The sequence below is a fragment of the Sus scrofa genome, chromosome 8 (genome assembly GCF_000003025.6).
Source record: "Sus scrofa isolate TJ Tabasco breed Duroc chromosome 8, Sscrofa11.1, whole genome shotgun sequence".
NCBI lineage: Eukaryota > Metazoa > Chordata > Mammalia > Artiodactyla > Suidae > Sus > Sus scrofa.
This window is the reverse complement of record NC_010450.4, coordinates 116,622,315-116,646,692: the sequence shown is the minus strand read 5'-3', so window position 1 is coordinate 116,646,692 and position 24,378 is coordinate 116,622,315. Positions and strand designations below refer to the sequence as shown.

At 36.5% G+C, this 24,378-nt stretch overlaps 1 long non-coding RNA gene across 1 annotated transcript in view; it reads right to left on the bottom strand.

Moving 5' to 3' along the window:
• Positions 1-24,378, bottom strand: part of LOC110262179 — a 77,447-nt gene that overhangs the window by 1,141 nt on the left and 51,928 nt on the right. The gene's annotated exons all lie outside the window — the stretch shown is intronic.

Below are 24,378 nucleotides of genomic sequence, written 5' to 3'. Positions count from 1 at the left end.
CTGTGGTGTAGGTTGCAGACGCTACTCAGATCCCGCATTGCTCTGGCTCTGGTGTAAGCCAGCGGCTGCAGCTCCGATTGGACCCCTAGCCTGGGAACTTCCATATGCCACAGGAGCGGCCCTGGAAATGGCAAAAAAAAAGAGAGAGAGAGAGAGAGACAACCTAAATATTTGTGCCTAGAAGCCAATTAAATAAATTACCATAGATTTTTTTCAACAAGTATGTATCCATTTTGTAATCTTAAGAAAAATTTCAAGTATGATTTAAGAGGGAGAGGGAAGGAAGGTAAAAATTGTTTAAAATGTTAATTTTAAAAATTACCTTTACCATAAATCACAAAAATGCATGAAGTAAAAGGTGAAAGCATTGCCCATCCCCAACCCCATTCCCACTCCCAAAAGTTGCCATGGTTGCCACAGTTTGGTATGTATGTATCCTTTCAGAAAAGTATCTGTGTATATTTTCAAGCCATGGCCAGCTCTGCTTTTAGGCTAAACCAAGATGCAGTTAAATACTGTAGTTAAATCTCATAATAAGATGCAAAGTAAAGAGCACCAAAAGAATTACACTTCCCAAGTCTACAGTTTCCAAAAAAAATTGAAATCCCCAGAGGCATTGCACAGCTATTCTTTCTACAGAAAAGTTTAATTTCTACATTTCTTTTGCAACATATTAAATGTCACAGACAACACAGGCAATGCAGCTTCTCTGAATCTTAACCTTTTTTCCCCCAAACTTCCTGGCTTTCACCTCATGTATTATAAATGATTTGCTTCCTATTTTAGACCAATAATGTTTTATAATTTCCATCACCTTTTCTTGCAGCAGCTCTTTTTCATTCTCAGCAGTCTTCCCCTTCCTTTCTCTTCAAAATCCAAAAGTTTATTTATATTGTTTTGATTCAACAAATATTTAACAATGTTGGAAAATTTTTGTAAAGAGTCTTTAGGCGCCTGGCTGACCCACAGTTTTCCGTTGAAACCAGTCAGTATCTGGAATTAGTTCAATTTATTATTATTTTTTTTGAGTTCATCTGTTTTCTTTCCCTGCCTTTTGGGGCTCTCCTTACTTCCCTCTTCCTCATCTTGGTTCACTGCTTCCTCCTCCCCTCTCACTTCCCTCCTCTCCTCTTCTCTCCCTTCCTACCATTCCTGCCCCTCCTATCACCACCCACCCTACTTTCTCATTCTGTAACATTTCAGCTACAATGTGTGTTAAAGCAGAACTTCAGTACTGGGGAAGCGGAACTAAAATGGATGTGTACCATGACTTCTCTGTAGGCTTTAGCAAGAAAACACCATGAGCACAATTGTCTCCCATCCTCTTGCCTGTATCCTAGCCCACAACAAGGGAGCACAGTAACTGGAGGTGGTAAAAATCTTTCACTTGCAGAACTTAGGTGTGTGTATGTTGCCTTCTGTGCACAGGAACCTCTTCACTTTGATCATTATCTTCTATTAATTTTTTTGAGACATCCTGTTACTTACAGTTCTACAATCACTATCTCATTATCTATAACTCCTTGTCCCTAAGCACATTTCACCTCTTTGGTTATTTTCATCTAATGCTTACCCTTACCTCACTTCTGCTTTCACTCATTCCTCTGGCAATGCAATAGCAGCACGCACAATCAAGTGACTGATTCTTCACTTTGTTGAAAGATCCTACAAAGTTCTAACATCCCTACTGAGGTCATTTTTTATATTGCTTTCCAATGACACATGAAGGGGTGAGATATAAGGGAAATACCATGACAAATCAATTTAAGATTATGAAATATATACAGAGATTTACTTGTTGGTTCTTAATAACTGGAACTCAAAAAAGTCAAATCAGCTTTTCATTATACTTGTGATTTGACAAAAGGAACATAGGAGGTATTGTGGAGAGAGATGTTATGTCAGCTATAAATTTACTAAAATCCATGTCTTATTGGATTTCCTTACTTCTTAGATCATTCTCAACCACCCTCTTCATTTTAGGCAAAAAAAAAAATCTTTTTAATATTATTCCAATCTCTCCTCTAAATTCTAAATCCCTTAGTGCAACACCCATCTACACATTTACTCTACCCTACCACCTGCCATTCTCCCACCAGGTGTCTATCCATCCTATTTATTACTGAGTGACATCTCGGTAATCCCTGATATAATTCTCTATCATAGCCCATGTCATCTCCTCTATTTGGAATCCCTTTCCTACTCCTCTTGTCCTCACAGATATCTCTATTAGATTTTCTCTGTATATATCATTATATATTTATATATTAAACATTTATACTAAATTTTATGTTTAGTATATCTAGCTCCTCTTTTTTTAAATTTTTTTATGGCCATACCCATGGCAAGTGGAAGTTCATGGGCCAAGGATTGAATCCAAGCCACAGCTGTGGCAATATTGAATCCTTTAACCCGTTGTGCTGTACCAGAGATTGAATCCAAACCTCAGCAGTCACCCAAGCCACTGCAATTGGATTCCTTTTTTTTTTTGGTCTTTTGAGGGCCACACTCATGGCATGTGGATGTTCCCAGGCTAGGGGTCTAATTGGAGTTGTTGCCTCAGGCCTATGCCAGAGCCACAGCAACACCAGATCCGAGCCGCATCTGTGACCTACACCACAGCTCATGCCAATGCTGGATCCTTAACCCACTGAGTGAGGCCAGGGATCAAACCCGCAACCTCATGATTCCCAGTCAGATTCATTTCGGCTGCAATAGCAGCATGCACAATCAAGTGCATGATGGGAACTCCTGCAATCGGATTCTTAACCCACCACAGTGGGAACTCCTCCAGCTCCTCATTATATTGTACTTTTCTGAAGTCAGAAACCATATATTTTATCTCTATGATCTTAGCATCTAGAATGGGTCACTGGCATTTAAAAAGTGCCTATATCAGTGAATTTTCTTGCCGGTCGGCAAATAAAACCAACTATGGCTAAGTTAGTTGAGAAATAAATGCTCTAAGAAACATATTGGGTGGACTATAGAGTTAAGGAGAAAGCTGGATGAGAAATAGGCTCAGAAAAAAAAATGGACAGAAACCAATGGATTCAGGGCAACAGAACCAAGACTAAAGTCATGCTCTAAGAATAGTCTAGTTACCCCACTACCACTGGTATGTGCCTCCATCCCTACTGGATACACTGCTGTGAACATGTGAACAGTCCATGCTGCCACCACTGGGCTCTCAATACTTCTAAAGATCTCTAGCTTGTGTTTCACAGCCTCTACATTCCAAATTCTGGGTTCAAGCATCCAGATGGCTGAACCTAATTTACAAACCTCGACTTATAGGTGATGGAGAGAGGGATTGTAAAGAGAAGTAGACTTTGTATCCCCACAATCTACACAATAGACAATTCCCCCACAGAGAAAGGAAAACTGTATCCAAAACACATTGCAAATGCTCACGAGCATTACCAAAAATTATCATGTTGTCACTATGAACTTCAGCAATGAACGGAATACATTTGAGGTCTATTTAATGATTCTGAGTCCAGCTTTAAGGAAAATGCAACGATTTTGTATTACTTTTGCTTATTACAGAAGCATGAAAGAGAAAAATAAAATTTCATTAGGCAAATTTTAGGCAGCTTTTTAAAATAACCTAAACTATCAAAACACTTTCCAAGAAATGAGAAAGCAAATAGAAATCTAATAAATGTATGAAGACTATTAACCCAATTCAACAACTGATTACGTCAATGAGATCATGATTGTCTGTAAGGGAAATGATAATGTACTTCCTAGGGATATATATTATCTCCTTAAATGTCTACTAATTTTTATACAAAATGTCTGCTGTATATTACAAGACATTGGACACAGCAGAAATGTGACACATAACCAAGAAAAAATCATCAAAAAGGTATCCTTAAGGATACAAATAGCAAATGCTGGAGAGGGTGTAGAGAAAAACGTATCCTCCTCCACTCTTGTTGGCAATGTAAACTGGTACAACCACTATAGAAAACAGTATGGAGGTACCTCAGGAAAGTAAATATAGAGCTCCCATGTGATCCAGCAATTCCACTGCTGGGCATATATCCAGACAAAACTTTCATTGAAAAAGATACATGCACCCCTGTGTTCACAGTAGCACTATTCGCAATAGCCAAGACATGGAAACAATCTAAATGTCCATCAACAGATAAATGGATTAAGAAGATGTGGTGCATATATATTATGGAATATTACTCATCCATGAAAAAGACAGACTAAGACCGTTGCAGCAACATGGATGGATCTAGAGACTCTCATACTAAGTGAAGTAAGTCAGAAAGGAAAAGGCAGATACCATATGATATCATTTATTTGTGGAATCTAAAATATGGAATAGATGGCCCTATTTAAAAATAACAAACAAATAAAAAACAGAAGCAGATCATGGCCAAAAAGAGCAGACCTGTGATTACTGAGTTGGGGTGAGGGATGGGGAAGAAGTGGGATAGATGGGCATTTTGGGGGTTTTGGGATACGAACTGTTATATTTGTATTGGATGGGCAATGGGTTCTTACATTATTGGTGAAAAACTACTATACTATTGTACAGCACAGGGAAATGTGTATGATCAGGTCACTTTTTTATACAAAAGAACTTGACAAAACATTGTAAATCAACTATACTTTAATAATAATAATAATATATAAAGACCTACAAAATATATAGTGTTTAAGTACACAAGGAACATTTATTAAAATAGATCATATCCTGGCAAAAAAAGCAAGTCAGATTTTTCAATACATTGAAATTATGCAAAATATACTTCTTACCATAGTGCAATTATATTAATAAATAACAAAAAGGAAACTAGAAAATCCCTAATTGTTTGGAAATTAAGCATCACATTTTAGAGAATTTATAACTTGAAGAGGCAATCATAGGGAAATTAGGAAATAATTGAATTGAATAAAATAAAACAGTAAAATGTAGGGAATGCAACTAAAGTAATACCTAATAGGAAATTTATAAAATTTAATTTAGAAGGTTTAAAATTTTTAAAAATCTAAGTTTCTACATCAAAAAGCTAGAAAAACACCCAATCCAAAGAAAGTAAAAGGAAGAACATAGTTTTTTGAGTAGAGATAAATGAAAAAGAAAAGATAGGAACAATTGAGAAAATTTAAAAAGCCACAGCAGATCTTTGAAAAAAATTAACAAAGTTGATAAAAGCCTAGCAGAACTCATCAAGAAACAAGAAACAGGAAACAGCAACAAGGATATATTGTACAGCACAGGGAAATAATAGCCATTATTTTGCAATAATTTCAAATGAAGTATGATCTACAAAAATATTGAATCACTGTGTTGTAAACCTGAAACTAATATAATATTGTAAATCAACCATACTTCAATTTTTTTAAATCTAAAAAAGAAGAAACAATCCAAATATCTATCAACATGACAATAGATAAAGCAATTGAGGTAAATTCAGAAAAGGGACTACTACTCATCAATAAATAAGTAAATAAATAAAAATAGAGCAAACACCCATGCAACACAATGGGTGACTCTCACTGACATTTTGTTTAGCAAAAGAACCCAGACACATAAGACTATATACTATATAATTTCATTTATAAAGAATTCATTAATGGGCAAAAATAATTTATAAGTCAGAATAGCAGTTTCTATTGAGGACAGATGTGGCTCTTCACTGAAAAGAGCATGAGAGAATTTTCTCAAAAAAACTGAAATATTTTAAAATGATCTAGATGGTTTTACATAGTAACAGACACATGTAAAAATTTATGGAATTGGACACATGATCAATGTTTTTAATAAAAAAGTGAAATAACATCTATTATTTAACAAATTTTTCCAAATATATTATAATTCTCTTGATCTTATTTTAAAGTAAGCTCCTTGGAGTTCCCGTCGTGGCGCAGTGGTTAACGAATCCGACTAGGAACCATGAGGTCGCGGGTTCGGTCCCTGCCCTTGCTCAGTGGGTTAACGATCCGGCGTTGCCGTGAGCTGTGGTGTAGGTTGCAGACGCGGCTCGGATCCAGCGTTGCTGTGGCTCTGGCGTAGGCCGGTGGCTACAGCTCCGATTCAACCCCTAGCCTGGGAACCTCCATATGCCGCGGAAGCGGCCCAAGAGATAGCAACAACAACAACAACAACAAAAAAGACAAAAAGACCAAAAAAAAAAAAAAAAAAAAAAAAAAAAAAAAAAAAAAAAAAAAAAAAAAAAAAAAAAAAAAAAAAAAAAAGTAAGCTCCTTGAGAGTAGAAATTTTGACTCTTTGATCTATAGACTCTTTTGTCTCCAGTCCCTGGCACACAGTAGGCCTTCAATAAATATTTGCTGAATGACTGTTAAAGAGGAAAGAAGTAAGCAATCTTTGTGTCCACTTGAATAAACATTATCCAATTATAACTTTACTTGAACCAGCCTTATATAATAGCTATATAATTTTCCTCAAAAGAAAGTAGTTTCTAGAATTCCTTTCCCCCTTCTGGTTTAACAAGGTTAAACTTCTGAACCCTTGACCTGATGATTTCAGATCTAATTTTCTCTTCCCAGGCTGCTGTTTTCATTTTATGGAGAATTTTGACAGATTTAATTTTCTTGTGTTACAGGGTTTCTAGAGCATGTAAAACTTTAAGTAAATCAAATAATTTAAAAATATATAATAATAAATAAGACTCGTATACCCTGATTTACACAGAAAGAAATTGGCTGCTGCCCTTGATTTGATTACACTATGCCTAGATAAAAATCAGTTACATTTTTAACCTACATACATAGTGTACTTAATCTGCCTGTTACTCCAAAGCAGTTAGCATTATTTTTCCTTCTTTAATAGTCCAGACAAAAATAATAACAGCTAACATTTTGGGTTACTTAGTCTCTGTCGAGCACTGAGGTCAGGGCTTTACTTATGAATCCGCAATGACTTAACCATCATCAGCCTGCTCCTATCAGTTCTTATAGGCAAGACCAGCTTTGTAATTTGCAAGGCTTACCAACAAATAAAAAATTAAAAATGAGAGCCTATTCAGGGTAGGGAAGTCAGTCTCCCCTTTCTACGAGGCTACCACCCAGCCCACGGCAGATGGACAACCCCAAAAGAAACTCTCAGTACCCTGATAATGGGTAGGCAGGAGGCTCCAATAGAGTTGCCCACTGAAAATGCTGTGGTGCAGCCAGCCTAAGGGGAAAATGACCAAAACCTTAACCTGCTACAGGGTATCCACATGGCTCCCTCAAGCCACCATGGGGCCAGTTTGTCTCTTCAAGGAATGGCACAATATTGGAAGTTCAGTGTTGGTATACATTGCTGACAGATTGGAAAGACAGTGATATTAGTCTTACTAACTGGGAATCCCTCATGCAAAACCCCATCCCTATCACCAGTGGCCACTCCACTAATAAGCCTGTTGTTCTAGCACTAGAGTAGCTGATGACACTATTGACATCATTCAGCCAAGTTATTTGATCTCCTTTGTTCTTTTTTTTTTTTTTTTTTTTTTTTGGTGTCTTTTCTGTGATAACTACTCTCTGGCAGAGGTTAATACATAATATTAAGGTCTCTAACCATTGTACCTATTTGTATATATTCATCCATATGCCTCTACCCCATATCTTTTGGTCTCTAACCATCCAGTCTTTCCCCTTACAAGCTGAATGTCCATAGGTCCAAATACTCCTTTATCCAAAGAATGACTAGACAAGTCAGTCAAAGTTCTGCCTATGTTGGGGATTTTCTCTCACACAGTCTTCCAAAGCCACTAAATATGGCTGAATAAAGTTGCTGTCCATTTGGGGTGGGCACCAACATACTAAGCTGACTCATTCATAAACTAAGTTTGGGCTTTGTTTTTCTCAGTCATCTTATTATAACCCCAAATTATGACTAAAATTGTGAGCTAAGCAGTTGCTGGTGTAATAATGGCAGATGAAATGGGAATCAGCTTGCTTTTGCCCTCTGCTGCTCCTTGATTCTAGATGAACTAGTTCCATTTTATAATGGATTGTTGCTTGACTCACCCAATTGTACATCTCAAAGAGTCTAACAGATCCTAGCTCATGCTGGGCAGTTCCAGACATGCAGTTATACACTCTCTTTATACCATTGCCCAGTAGCATGCCAAGAGTTGTTTTCAAAAGGCATATAATTCTCTGGACGATTTTGATGTTCTTCGGTTTTACTCTAATATACTTAGAGGTGAATTTTTAAACTTTTCTTGCTTGGAATTTGTTGCATTTGTTGATTGATACCGGTATTGTTTGTCACTTGTGGAAAGTTCTCAGCCATGATATCATCAAATATTTCCTCTACTTCATTCTCCTTCTTTTCCCAAATTGAAATTTGAGCTATATGTATACACAGGTACACATACACACACACCCCTATGTGTTTGAGTCTTTCTGTTTTTTCTTGATATATCTTGACTTGTCTTTGAAATTTTTTCATTTCTCTACTTCTCTGAGCTACTAAAATCATCTCTTCAGTTGTTTTTTTTTCTGACTTGCTAATTCTTTTCTTAGATATGTATAATCTGTTATTTAACTAGTCTATTGAGTTTTTAGTAATTATAGTTTTCACTGATAGAAGTTCTGTTTTGTGCTTTTTCAAATTTTCTTAGATTTTATTTATTAAAATATATTCACATAATTTTATACTCTGTGTCCTATTATCCCAGCATATGAAGTATGAATAACTGTTTCTGCTTCCTTTCTCACATAGAATAGCTTGTATCCTTATATTTAGTGGGTTTTTTTATTATTATTATTGCACACTGCTCATATGCCCTGTAATTTTATCTGTGGAAATGTGTTAATCCATGGTATAAAGGTAGGTTATTCCTGAAAGAATTTGTCTGTTCCATTCAGGTGGCTCAACTGAGCCAAATCCTCAACTTGGATTTTTGGCTTGGCACGCAGCATGAATTTGGGCACAAAACTGAATTGTGGTTACAAATATCAAAGGATATTTTTTAAAATATTTCTACAAAATACAGGTTTTGAGACTGGCAATTTTTCTTACAGTTTCCCCAAGAAAAAGATTATTTATTTATAGTCAATCCATACTCTGGTTATAGAGTCCTTTGTGACCCAAGTTTTATGTAAGGCGTTTCTTACTAGACTCTCACTTTAGGTGACATCCGGAATGTTTTTCCTTTCCTTGAATTTTACAGTATCAGGAACACCAATACTCAGGTTCTCAGTGTGGTTAATGTAGTTATCTAGGCACCCAAGTACACCCCAGTCTCTGACTTGCGTATTCCTTATTTCTTGCCTAATGAATATAATTAAGGAATTTTTTCTAAATTTTACCCAGTATTTTATTCTTAGGACAGTCAGTCTAGATATCTAATCTGCCTATTCTCCAGAAATTTATTTTTCCACTCAACTTGTCTTTGTCCCATTATCATAACTGCTCAAAATCTATGTCTGTTATGAATTATTTGGCAACAGGTAACAACAAAAAATATTAAATAGTTGCTACAAATAAGTGCTTTTTTAAAAAAACAAGACAAGGAGTCTGGGGGTAGGTATTCCAGTCTGGTGCAGCTGCTCAAGGACCATGAAAATGACCAAGGCTCAGGCTTTACTTCTTTACTCAGTGAAATCTAGTGTCTTGACATTTAACTTCATTGCTTGTCAATATAAGCTAGCTACTGTTTCTTGAGGAATTAGTCCATTTTCAAAGCAGAACAAGGAGGAAAATCCAAAAGGACCAAAGGTGTTGCCAACTAAGTTTTATCTTTTTTAATTAAAAAATAATGTAAACTTTCTCTTATTTCTCATTGGCAGAATTAAATTAGATGGCCCCTCAGGCCAACCAATGACACAGGTACATGAGAATAGACTTCTAATTTAGGCCAATCATAATCCATTTCTTGAAACTAAGATAGGGCCCTTCTCCACTTGAGATCGGGAGTTTTTCATTGCTGCATGAATTAATGTGGATTCCATAGCAGAAAATGGGAGTTGAAGGATTAAGATTGGGTGGGCATTAGGTCATATCTGCTAGAACACCAAAGACCTTCCAAGCATCTAGCCCCTCCTACATAGAATGCCCTCCCTTCTCACTTCATCTGTTTATATATCCTCATGTCCTTTAAGTCCAAGCTTATGGCTACATTTTGTTAAGGCCTTTGGCATCATCCTCTGTCCATAGGGCTTGGTCTCTTTCCAACTGTCAACTTTCTACATTATGTTATTCTTTCCACCTCCCAATCCAGAGTGTGAACAATTGTGTCTCATGTCACGTAGCCTAGTACCTTGAATATGCCTTCTGCTCAGTCAGTGGTAGTTGTTTAGTAAAGAACTAATTGATTGTCCCATTACTCATGCTCTCCATATTTCTGCTTAATGACATCACATCTTTGGCTCTTGAACTTTAATCCCATGACCCTCGTTTATACTATAATCCTATTGAACTCTCTTTTTTAAAACTCTAACTGCTTTCACATCAAAACTCTGTTCTTCTTCACCCCTTATTATTGTGAAGATTTGTTCTTAGTTACTATTTGCACTGCTGGATTATGTGATTCTACGCTATTCTTGTTATCTTCCAATTTTTTCTTTTTCCTGCCTCTTTTGCTGATTCCTCTTATTATCTTAGTGCTCTTATACTTTCAATCTCTGACTCCTGAGAGTTCATATTTAGACCTTTTATCCCTTCTTAACCTTTTTGCTTTTGAGCAGATACAGTCTAATTTAGATGACTCCCCCAAAGCAATGAGAAGAGTCTCATTAATTCCTATACCTTTGCTTGTTACCTTGCTACCATTTCAAGCTCAAAGTTTCCAAACTAAATATCACCTTAAGTCCGAATATACTATGTATTTCAGTTTCCCTCTCTCTTCCAGTGGTACCATCATGTTTCCAGTCTTAGGGCATTAAATATTGGAGGCATTTCTAACTGTTCCTGTCATGTGAATTAAATCACTGAAATGTTTCTAGTATCTATTGCTTCAGTTTTCCTCCTCCTTCAAAGTTTAGCCATATTTATCTCAATTAACTAAATAACCTCTAACAAGTCTCCTTGTCCCAAATGCTTTTCTCCAATCTCTTTTAAACAGACTAATCTGGAGTTCCCGTCGTGGCGCAGTGGTTAACGAATTCGACTAGGAACCATGAGGTTGCGGGTTCGGTCCCTGCCCTTGCTCAGTGGGTTAACAATCTGGCGTTGCCGTGAGCTGTGGTGTAGGTTGCAGACGCGGCTCGGATGCCGTGTTGCTGTGGCTGTGGTGTAGGCCAGTGTCTACAGCTCCGACTCGACCCCTAGCCTGGGAACCTCCATATGCCGCAGGAGCGGCCCAAGAAATAGCAAAAAGACAAAAAAAATAAAAAATAAACAGACTAATCTTTTGTAAATTTAGCTTAAATAAAGTCATGATTCTGAACCAGAAACCTTCAAGGATTCTCCCTACCTATCACATAAGGTCCATATTTGTGAGACTATCTGATACCCTTCATGTGTCCAAATTAAATGTCTATTTCCCAAAAATGAATGTTTGTCACAGTGGAACAAGTTCATTTTCACCTCTGTGCTTTTACTCTACCATGACACTGCCCTCCCTCTTCCAAATTAAACCATTTTACTCCAGCTTCTCCCCCAGAGGACTTCTGGAAATCATCCTGAGTGAAAAAAAACTATTGTTTCTGTCAATAAAACAGTTACTGTGCTTCCAATAGATGTGACTCCCTTATGAATGTACAAAAAAAAGAAAAGAAAAAAGAAAAAGAAAACTTGCAGCATGGGCTCTTTTTTAGCAACCATTCTTTTCATGTCTTTCCTGTAATTTGCTAGGATTTTTTTTTCTTATTAATGCCACTGCAACAGCCTCTTGTACTCCCCCCCAAAAAAGTTTTTTGCACTTTGTGAAATTCAAAGATGAAAAGGGCTTGCTTGAAACTGCTTAGCTGACTGGGGATTTGTACATCCCTACCTGGTTCTAGTTTGTTTTTAAAAGAGAGCAATTCCATCTGGATATTGGCCTTTGGGGGACTTTATGCAGGTGGCAGGCCACTTAACATGGTGGAGATTTTCTTTTAATTATGTTCATGTTGAATGTCTCCTACAAAGTAGGGAATCTGGGCTGATTTTTTTTCCTGTCATTCTAAATGAGTGTTCATACGAATATTTTTTTCTTTCTTTTGAAGATTGTTTATTAGAGATACAGTTATAATTTTTAAGAATCCAACCCATTTGATCTTAATGTATTTTCTTTCCCCTTAGAACAGAGATATTTCAAAAGTATTTTAATGGTTTTTTATCTAGAGTAATCCCTTATAAAAGTGCAAAGTGTCTGCATGCTAAAACAAATGTGCATTTGAATGCACAATTGATTAACCAATTTTCAAATAATTAACTTTTTAGATTTTGCATGTACATTTGTTGCTCATTTGACCATGTAATAATTAATTAACCTTAATTATAATGGATTGCACCTTCAAATCCTGCATGCATATTCTAATAGAATGATAGTGTTTTATACCACTTTTAATATTTTAGACAAACAGACAAGCACTCACAAGCAAAGGAAGAGAATTTTAAAGGTGGGGGGACATTTCACATCTGCAGAAGTTGACAATTTGATTAATGAAGTGTTACAGTTGTTTTTAATGTATTTATTTGGTGGTGCATTCAGAAAAATTAATCCTGATAGATGAAATGTGTTTAAAGTGCTGCTTACAAAATGAATGGTGTTTCTAAGCTAATAGAGTTATAAATGAACAGGAAAAAAAATGAAGAAGACTTTAAAAATGAGTCAAGTGAAAATAAATACCAGATTAAAAAGCAATTTACTCTGTGTATCTGGAGAGTCATAGGGAACTCAAGTGCAAAGAATTTGACTTATGTGGGCAACTGGAATATTTAAATATCAGCCTAAGGCTATTCAGTCATAATGGTGGGAAGACTGCATGGAGGTGGGCTTCCTACCTTCACTTGTGGTATGTAGAACTAAAAGGCAAAAGCCAAAATCATGTCATGAGGGGTATAATAAGAATCAAGCAGAGAAGTACAATCACACCATTTATCAGTGATTACTAGAAACCATGGTGCTGCTTGAGAATTAGGGAAAACAAGAGCCAGAAATAATGAGTTGGCTCAAGTATGAGGATGAGTACTGCAAAGCAAGGCCAACCCCTCCACAGAAACTTGTGCCTGTCTCAATTTTTGGTTTTGAAAGAAAAGGTTTATGTAAAGTGATCATTACAGAACAGACACATCTATAAAAATTCATAAAAGAGTGTTCCTATTTCATGAATAATACCTTAAGTCCATACAGACAATTCTTCCAAGATTTTCAAAATATATAAATAGCCAAGTTCTCACTCTTGAGAAAGATCGAATAAGTATGACTATTCTTTGTACAGAATAGTATAAGGCTTCAAAGAGAGCTGTGTGTGTGCAAACTCTAGTTTTATTACTCATTAAGCATTTGGCCCTGGGTGAGTTAAAAGATCTCTGCCTTGATTTTATCATCTGACAAAACCAAGATGAAGATGGGTAATATTTATTGTCTATCTTTGATGAAGATTGATAACGTTGACTATCCATCTCTATTCTCACTTAACCAGAATTGAAGATGTACCAGGGCAGCCATTTTGATGATGTTTTTCACTAATGTAGTCCATGTGCTTAAACAGTATTGGACACTTAGTAGATGCTCAATAAATATTTGTCTAATACATGAATGGATATACAACAAATTCTTTACACTTCCTGGCACTTAATTTTCAATAAATAAATGATAATATTTAATTTGGTATCATCTCACCTCCAAGTGTAATGTAGTATCTATAGCAAACTCACCCTTCAGCTTAAAAACACTAAAGACCTCAGATAATATCTGATGACATTTAAAGAGCTACCAAAACAACCAGAACTTGAGGAAACCAGATCAGAAAAGAGAACTACAGGGAAACGATCTGACTTTGAGTCTACTTCTACCATATCAGAGCCTAGTATTGGGCAAGAAATTTGGGGGCCAGGGATGGTAAAGGATCCCTGCTAACGGGTAAAGAACCTTGCAGACCTTATAGAAATCTCAAAGCACTGAAGAAACAAAAATTGATGTTTGAGGTGCCCAAGGTATCCAGGATCTAAGAGGTCAAAATCCCAGATGTGGGCAGGAGATAGATAAGTAAGCCTAAGGTTCAAAGGATTTCCCAAGAAACCAAACAGAAAATCACTGAAATGAAAAGAAGACACATTGGTAATTATCATGGTGCTAAGGACACAAATACTGTAATTTACGACTAACCAAGAAGGAGGGTTCCTGGTAAACACCCATGACTTTAAGATGAGAATGCTAAAGGGTTATACCTTTGTGGTAGTGGCCAACCAGAGATATAGGAACCTGTACCCAAACTTCAATTCAGCCTCACATCTGCCTATATCCTGTTTTTATTAAGGTGCTGGCCATTACACTAGCTGCCTATAAGAGAATAGAATAATCCTTTCTACAAGGATGTGATCAGAAGTCTATAATTCCTCATATAGACTCATATTGCCCATTCATTAATTATAAAATCACCAGGAATTCCAAGGAGCAGGATCAAGAGGAAAATTAGATAATGGAAACAAAACAACCACAAATAACACAAATGTTGGATTGATAAGGCATGGCTTTTAAAATAATTGTTATTAATATATATAAAAAATAGATTATAAGTTGGAAAATTTCATCAGAGAACTGAAACCCAGTAAAAGAATCAAATGGATATCCTAGAACTAAAAAAATTTCAACAACTGAAAGTGAAAACAAAACAGTTAGTGTCAACAGAAGATAGTAAAACAGAAAATAAGTTAGAAAAAAATTATGCTAGGTATAGAAAACAAAGGTGGGGAAAAGGACATAATGACAAATGGAACACACTGAAAGTTTTAAATGACATATAAGTAAAGTCTCATAAGGAGAGAAGGAGATGTGATATGATAGAAGCAATATTTAAGAGATAATGGCCAATTATTTTCCAAAACTAATGAAAGATATCAATACACACATTCAAAAAGTTCTATGAAGTAAGCAGGATAAATGCAAATATTTATCCTGAGCATTTCAGAGTTTTTAAACAGTACTAAAAGCCAACGCTAAGTAGAAAATCTTAGAGGAGACAGAAGGAATAAAAATGAATTTTCTTTAAAGAAAAATAATAAGAATGATAATTAAATTCTCAGCAGAAACTATGGAAGGCAGGAAACAATGCAATGATATTGTCAAATTACTAAAATAAATAACTGCCAAACTAAATTTCTACATACAGTGAAAAGAGACTTCAAAAGTGAAAGTGAAATAAATACAGTCCAGTTAAAAAATTACTGAGAAATATTTTTTTTTAAACCAGCAGACCCACACTATAATAAGTACTAAAGGCAATTTTTCTGGAAGAAAGAAAAAAAATCCCCATGAAGAGAAAAACGCAGGGAGGAGTGACGAGTGACAGAAAAAAGAAAAAAATGGATAAACCTAAATGTATATTGATACAAAACAAGAATAACATCTTATGGAGTTTTAAATACATGTAAAATTAAAATACTAACAATTGCACAAAAAGCAGATAAGAGGATAAGTGCAGTTAACATTTTCTATTGTCCTAACATTGTTTGGGCTCCTTGGGAAGTAACAAAATACCATGCATATGATCTCTAGAGTAACTATTACAATAGTTGATATAGATTATAAATATAGAGATAATATATGTAAGGTATACAAAATACATGTTACCAGAATAATGTGTATAAAGCAATTGTAACAATCAAAAAGCATGCAATAAAGGAGAGGAAAAGAAACATAAAACTTGTGGAATAGAAAACAAATAGTGGTGTTCCCACTGTGGCTCAAAGGATTAATGACCTGATATTGTCTCCATGAGGATGCAGGTTGAATCCCTGGACTGGCTCAGTGCGTTAAGGGTCTGGCATTGCTGTGGCTGTGGTATGGGCCAGCAGTTGCAGCTCAGATTCAACCTCTAACCCAGGAATTTCCATATGCCACAGGCGTAGACATTTAAGGAAGGAAGGAAGGAAGGAAGGGAGAGGAGAGAGAGAGAAAGAGAAAGGAAAGAAGGAAGGAAGGAAGGAAGAGAAAGAAAGAAGGAAGGAAGGAAGGAAGGAAAGAAAGAAAGAAAAAGAAAGAAAGAAAGAGAAAGAAAGAAAGAAAGAAAGAAAGAAAGAAAGAAAGAAAAAGAAAGAAAAGAAAGAAAGAAAGAAGAAAGAAAGAAAGAAAGAAAGGAAGAAGAAAGAAAGAAAGAAAGAAAGAAAGAAAGAAAGAAAGAAAGAAAGAAAGAAAGAAAGAAAGAAAGAAAAAGAAAGAGGGAAGGAGGGAGGGAAGGAAGGAAGGAAAGACAGAAAGAATGACAGAAAGAAAGAAAGAAAGAAAGAAAGAAAGAAGAAAGAAAGAAAGAAAGAAAGAAAGAAAGAAAGAAAGAAAGAAAGAAAGAAAGAAAGAAAGAAAGAAAGAAAGAAAGGGAAAACAAATAGCAAGATGATAGATAATAATGTAAACTATCTGTACTTACATAAAACACAAATAGACTAAAATCTCTAATTGAAAAGGTAAAGATTGACAGGACTGAAGAAAAAATTGAAAGCAAAGACATTGTTTTTAAAACAGAAACACCTTAATCTTAGGGATATAGAAAGTTTAAAAGGATAGAAAAAAGTGTATATCATATTAACATTAACAAGAAGTTGAGGTCTATAATGATTTAAAGTAAACAATGTAAAACATATTATTAGATATACCGAGGAGCCTTTTAAAATAACAGTGTATTTCATGAAATAAACATAAATATTCTAAATTTGTATGTACCTAATAACATCAAAATACATAATGCAAAGGTTGCAAAACTCAATAGAGGAGTAAACATATTCATATCAATTGTTGGAGATTTCAAAAAATTATCTCAAAAGCTTACAGAAAAAAAAAAAAGACAAGCTTAACCTAATTGACATTTATACAACACTGGACCTAAAAACTACAGGATACACAATCTTTACATATGTACATGTAACCTTTAGCAAAATTAACCCAATAAATCAAGTGTCAGAAATTTCAAAGGATACATAATTCAGAGTATATTATCTGCCAACTTGAATTAAGCTAAAAACAAAGAAAGATAATTGAAAAATCCCCATAATTTTGGAAATTAGACAATATCCTTAAAGAACCTATAGGTACCTGAGTTCCCTGGTGGCTCACTGGGTTAAGTATCTGGTGTTGTCACTGCTGTGGCTCAGGTCACTGCTGTGACATGGGTTTGATCCTTGGCATGGGAACTTTTGTATGCCGTGGGCACAGCCAGAAAAAAAAAGAAAGGAAGAACCTATTGGTCAAAGAAAAAAAAAAATCACAATTAAAATTTTAAACATATTTTAATATGCTTAAAAAATCACAATTAAAAACAAACATATTTTATGATAATAAAAATGTGATGCATTAAAACATGAGGAATGATAATTAAGAAGTACTTAGAAATGTATAGCCTATACAATTGCTAGAAATCATATATTTCCTATTAGGAAAAATGGACCAAAAGCAATCTTTAAATTAATTAAACAGAGAGCTGTTAGACCGAAGTGATTTTAATACCTAGACGCCTATACAAGCAAACCAAAACCTAAGCCTATAAATGTGTCGAGGAAAGGAAGCCAAAACCTAAGTATAGCTAATCACAAACAAAGCGAATATTTAAGCTATTGCCTGTCAAATAATTTCCTTGCTTTGCTTCTGCCTTTTCTCTATAAAAGCCTCCCTGAGCTCCTGTTGGTGGAGCACTACTAACCACTTCTAGTTTGGCACTGTTAAATTCCAACTTTTTCTCAATCTCTTAAAATATACCTGTTTGTTTTTAACATGATGATTGTAAGTATTTGTCTCAAAAAATAGAAGAAATAGGCCTTCCTATCATGGCTTAGTGGTTAATGATTCCAACTAGGAACCATGAGGTTGAGGGTTCAATACCTGGCCTTGCTCAGTGGGTTAAGGATCTGGCATTGCCATGAGCTGTGGTGTAGGTTGCAGACACGCTCAGATTCTGCACTGCTGTGGCTGTGGTGTAGGCCGGCGGCTACAGCTCTGATTAGATCCCTAGACTGGGAACTTCCATATGCTGCAGGTGTGGCCCTAAAGACAAAAGACAAAAAAAAAAAAAAAAAAAATAGAAAAAATAGTTAATATAAAGAAAGAAAATGGAATGATGCAGATAATGTAAAAAAAAGTAAAAAACAAACCCAATCAAAAAATGGGCAGAAGACCTAAACAGACATTCATCCAAAGAAGACCTGCAGGTGGCCCAGGCACATGAAGATGCTAAACATCACTGATTATTAGAAAAGTTCAAATCAAAACTACAATGAGGTAGCACATTGCACCATTCAGATGGCTGTCATTAAAAAATCTACAAATAATAAATGCTAGAGAAGGTATGGAGCAAAGGGAACTCTCCTCCATTGTTGGTGGGCATGTATATTGGTGCAGATACTATGCACATCAGTATGTAATTTCTTTAAAAAGTAAAAATAGAGTTACCATATGCTCCTGCAATTCCACTCCTCGGCATATACCCAGTGAAAACCATAATTTGAAAAGATACATGCACACCAGTGTTCATTGCAATGCTATTTACAATGGCTGACACATGGAGGCAACCTAAATGGCCATCCACGGATGAATGCATAAAGATGTGTCACATACACACACTGAAATATTACTCAGCCATAAAAAGGAATAAAATAATGCCATCTGCAGCAACATGAATAGACCTAGAGATTATCGTATTAAGTAAGTCAGAGAGATAAATGCCATATGGTATCACTTATTGTGGAATCTAAAAAAAAAAGTGATACTAATGAATTTATTTACAAAACAGAAACAGACTGCAGAAATAGAAAACAAACCTATGGTTAGCAAGGGGGAAAGGGTGTGGGGGGGAAATAAATTAGGAGTTTGGGATTAACATATACACACTGCTATATAGAAAATAGATAACCAACAATGTCCTGTATAGCACAGGGAAATATGTGCAGTATCTTATAATAACCAATAATGGAAAAGAATCTGAAAAAGAATATATATATATATGCATGTGTGTGTGTGTGTGTGTGTGTAACTGAATCACTTTGCTGTATATTTGAAACTAAAACATTGTAAATAAACTATATTTCAACTTGAAATTTAATTAATTTAAAAAAAATTTAAGTGTAAGATATGGAAAATCAACAAAGCCAAATGATAAAAACTGAAAAAAAGGTGGCCTCTGGTAATACTGGGTTTTTTTTTCCTGAATATTGGTTACACAATACTTTGTAAAAAGCAATCATGCCTTACATTGATGGTCTGTTCACATCTAGGTGAGCATAACGAGGTAAGCAAAATCTACCTTTGCAAATCCTCTCCTGTACCATTCTTCCTCCAGGCCTCCCTCCTCCCCAGATTCTCCTTACTCAAGGCCAGCCTTCTTCAACCTGTCTTCTAGGGACTCCCTCCAGAGATCCAGTATGCCTTTCTCCTGCAGAAATAAGTCTCTCTAAGATCTCCCCTATTTGTTCTCTGCACTGAAATGCACTTAACTCATACCTTTAGATCAATAGTGCTAGGAAAAAAAAGTTCTGTGATAAAAGAAGTTAATGACACATAGCCGGTTTTTCCCCTTCTTGATATTTGTAATACAATTAATTTATTAAAGCACCAATGAGTCCTGCTGTAGAGAAAACTATTTAGCTTTGTTTATCTGGCATTCTCTCTCTCTTTCTCTCTCTCTCTTTTATGAGCATGTGGAAGTTCTCAAACCAGGGATCAAACCCACACCACAGCAGCAACCCAAGCCACTGCAGTGATGATACTGGATCCTTAAGCTGCTGCACCACAAGGGAACTCCTTCTTTCTTTTTTTAATCCAGCATTTTCAAAATGAATTTGTCCACAGAAATCTCTTCTCACCTCCTGACACTCCTTCATTTATTCAAATATTTATGAAGTGTCTAGTATATGCCCAACACTATTTTCATGTCTAAAAAGTCATGAATATGTCCCTGTTCGCTCGGAACCTATACTATTAGTGACAGAAGCAGATAGTGACAACTAAGGTAATACATCACTTAAGGTAGTAATAAATACCAAGAAGAAAAACTAAGCAGTTTGGAAATAAACAATGACAGCTGAGCTTGGACTTTAAGTGGTATAGAAATCCACAGACATAAGTTGGGAAATTCTGCCTCAGACTGATACCCATGTGCTCACCAAGGTGAAAAAGACCTACAAAAGGAGAAGCCTTGAGAAAATTCTTACTGCTCTTTCTTTACCCCCATGGATGAGTGCTGTCTATAAAGAGACATGCCCCTTGACTTTGAAGACAAGCCCTATTGATGGGGATTACTGACCAGGTGAATAAGGAAGGCAGTGTCATGGGAGGCATCCAGGAAATTCTGATTTACAGCCCCTCAGCTTGAACTTTGTAGATGGTACTTACTCAATATACTCCTAAGGCAATTTTCTCTCCCTGTAATCTTGGGAAAAGTTATTGTTTACACATTTTGTTAAACCTTAAAATGCTCAGCCGTTCAATTTGCCCTATAAGACCTCTCATTAACAGATAATTGGCTCGCATAATTCTTCTGTCCTGTAGACATAAAAATTGCATTGCCAGGTCTCACGTTGACTGTCATGTCATTAAGCAGGCCAACCCATGTCTTTTTTTTCTTGGCCACACCCACGGCATGAAAAATTTCCTGGGCTATGGATCAAATCCAAACCACAGCAGTGACCCAAGCTACAGCAATGAAAATGCCAAGTCCTTAACCCACTAGTCCACCAGAGAACTCTTTTATTCTTAAACCCATGCCTTCTCTTGTTCATTAATTCATAACCTCTATTAGATACCTACTGTATGTGCAGCTCTGTTAGGAGCTGGGTATACAAAAACAAATTTGACCAAAGAACCTTCCTTCTTTGTAAGCTTGTAGGGAAATGTTTAGGTACTTTCCCTTGTGTTTCCCAGCCTCTGTCTTAAGAAATCAGTAAAAGTGTCACAATGAAGCAAAGTAACTCATTGGTTTTTCACTTTCCAAAGTCACAGAGAACACAGGATATAGGGGTAGATGCCTGAGACACATCTTCACTCATAAAGTCTTTGGATGGTTTGTACATGTTTAGGGTAACGATCAATATGACAGTATTTGCTAATAATAGAAATTAGATATCCAAAAGCAAAACTTGTCCCAGTTAGGCCGGGGCATAACTTCTAAACAGTCATCAAACCACCTAAAAGCAGATACTTGGAGCTGGTGAGCGGAGAGAAAGCCGTGATTCTAATCCACCACCTGAAGTCATATGACTCATCTGAAGCAGAAGTGGTAAGAAACATTTAGGCCAGGAATCTGACATTATGAGCAGCAAAGAAAGTCATAATGATTGTACTGATGAGTCATCTGCCATCTGCTTCTCATTCAGCAAAGATAAGTCAAGATACAAATAACTAACAGTAAAGCAATACCAAGAAAATGCAAAACGGACCATTTTTCTAGAATCATAGAAGGAAAGATGAAGGAGACTGATTTATTCAGAACCTCATTAAGCAGGCTGGGCAGATATAGGTATGATGAGACCTAAAACCTTCAGTAACTGATGCAGAAAAGGGAAGGAGGCCTATACTCTGACCAGAGAACTGGAGGCCGAAAGACTCAATAGGTGAGTTTCACTTTACTGATGCATTCCTCCAACTCTGCTTGCTGGCTCAAATTGCAATACCAGAGGCAAGAAAAGGCCCTAATGAGAAGACTCCATTCAGTGAAAGGAGAGGAGTTAATAGCAAATGTAAGGTCTCTTCTTGGTGCCTCAATACATGTCAGCCTTCTCCTAGGATCCACTTTGGCTACCTCAGGATAGAGAACTATTCAGGAGAATTGTGCTGTGTTCAATGGAACTTCCCATCTCACTGCTCTAGGTTGATATCCCTATTTTAGCAACAATCACACTGTATTATGAGGCATTCTTCATCCAGCTGTCCCTCTAATAGATGGTAAACTGAGAGCAGAAGCAATGGCTTATTCATCTCTGTTTCTCTAGAACCCAGCAAAATTCCTGGACCACAATAGGCATTTTAAGATTGATATTTCATTTGCGGACTGCCACCCTATTTGAGTGTACATAAGAGGTCTTTGTTTATAATTCTTCTCCAGATGCCTGCAAAACTCCACTGAGATTCTAGCCACCCTACTCCAAAAGTTAACTAAAAGAGGGGTGATAGAATAATATTCATTCAGTCTACGAATATTTATTGAGCATCTGCAATGTGCTACACACAGTACTTGGGGCTTGAGACACTCTGGTAAACACACTGAGATCCTTGCCCTCATGGAGCTTACATTCAAGGGGAATGTGGCAACAGAAAATAAATATAATCAGTAGACATGCTAATATCATAGAAGATGATAAATAACATAGAAAAAACTAAAGATAGAAAGACTGGGAGTGCCAGGATCTGGGTTGAAGGGTGGGCGGATTGCAGCACTAAATACAAGAGTCAGTGTGTGCCTCATTGAGAATGTAAGCTTTGACCAGACTTGAAGGAGGTGATGGGATTAGCCAAGTGGATATTTGAGAAAAGATGTACTATGCATTCTTCTCTCAACTCCATGGAGAACTTTCAGCCGGTGCTGTCTTGGAGACTCAGATGTGGTTAGTTTGCTGAGCTGCCAGAGCACTTGCTTTTGGCTCATACAGTAAATTCAGTGAGTAAGATTTTAGTCATTTTGTTACTGTTGTGTGACATGGGAGACTGAGAACAGGAACAGAGAAAGGAGAAGAAGCACAGGACTCAATAACGGGGTGGGGAGGAGAGGGTGCTCCATACTAAGCTAATATCAAGGAAGGTTCTGGAAATCTTGTGGGTGTTATGAAATCAAAACCTTCCTATTTCCTCACTGTTCTTCCTTGAAATGAGTTTAAATCTGACATTTAAAACTCAAGGGGTCTTTCTGCTGCTGCTAAATACTTCAACTAGCTTTTTCCTTCATTCCCTATTTCTGTGGCAACCAAAAGAGAGAAGTCAAAACTATAATTTCCTGCCCAGGAGAGGGAATCCAGTTTTACCGTTTTAATCCTTGCTCTCTACCAGTCTTATTATATTATATCTTTCTGTTCCTTGGGGCTTTTTCAATGTGGTTAATCAAAACATAGTTGAAAATGTATTACTTCAGCTAAATGTGTTTAGCAAATGATTGACCTACATACCCAGAACACAAAGGTGAAGAAAATGTGATGCTATCAGTAGTGATAAGCCATCCTTAATCTGTTGGGGTGTTACTACACCACAGGTCAGAACATAATGACCATGGCACCAAAAAAAAAAAAAAAAAAATGTAAAATATATTTGTCATATTCTAAAAAGAATTCAGTCAAACATAATAAATATTTTCCAATGGAGTCTAAAAAACTGAAACTTAAGAAAACACGTGTCTGGGCAATGGGTTAAAGATCAGGTGTTGTTATTGCCACTACTTGAGCCACCGCTGTGATGTGGGTTCAATCCCTGCCCCCAGAACTTCCACATGCCCTGGGGGTGGCCAAAAGAAAAAAAAAAAAAAAAAAAAAAGGAGTTCCCATTGTGGCTCAGTGGTAAGGAAGCCCACTACTATCCACAAGGATGCGGGTTCTATCCTGGCCTAACTCAGTGGGTTAAGTATCCAGCATTGCCATAAGCTGTGGTGTAGGTCAAAGAAACAACTCAAATCCTGCATTGCTGGGGCTGTGGGGGGAAGCTGCAGCTCCAATTCCACCCCTAGCCTGGAAACTTACATATGCCACACACACAAAAAAAAAAAAAAAGGAAAAGAAAGAAAAGAAAACTCATGTTCTCACCAATGATTCTTTCACTACTGCCATTGTCTTTCCCATAAAAGTCTGAGACCCAGCAACATATAGCCACTCCTCCTGGTTCTTGTAAGTCTCTGTTTCACCAAAAGGTCTTAATCACCCAAACTTAACCATTTTATCACTTCACCACAAGAAAGAAAGAGGATGGAACTTTCAGAAGTCAATACAGAAGAAATGGAAACTGTGAAGTTAGACAAAGCCCTAAGAGAGGGACTAAGGATGACCTATGAGCACAGTGGGTAATGGTGGTCCAGTTGCTGGAGACCAGAGACCCTTTAGAGCAGCTCACTTGAAGGACATGCTCTTTCTGTGCTGACTCTAGAGTGAGGTCTACCCATGGGGTGGTGGTGGTGTGATTTGTGTTATATGGAGCATAGTTGTCAAAGAAATAAAGTTTTTTTCAGCCTTATAGGTCTCAACAATCCCCCCCTCCCAAAAAAAGAAAAATCAAATAACGAAACTTAAACACATGTACATGGCATTTGGCATCATGTCACAGAAAGATTTTTGCATCACTGAACAGGTAGTTGCT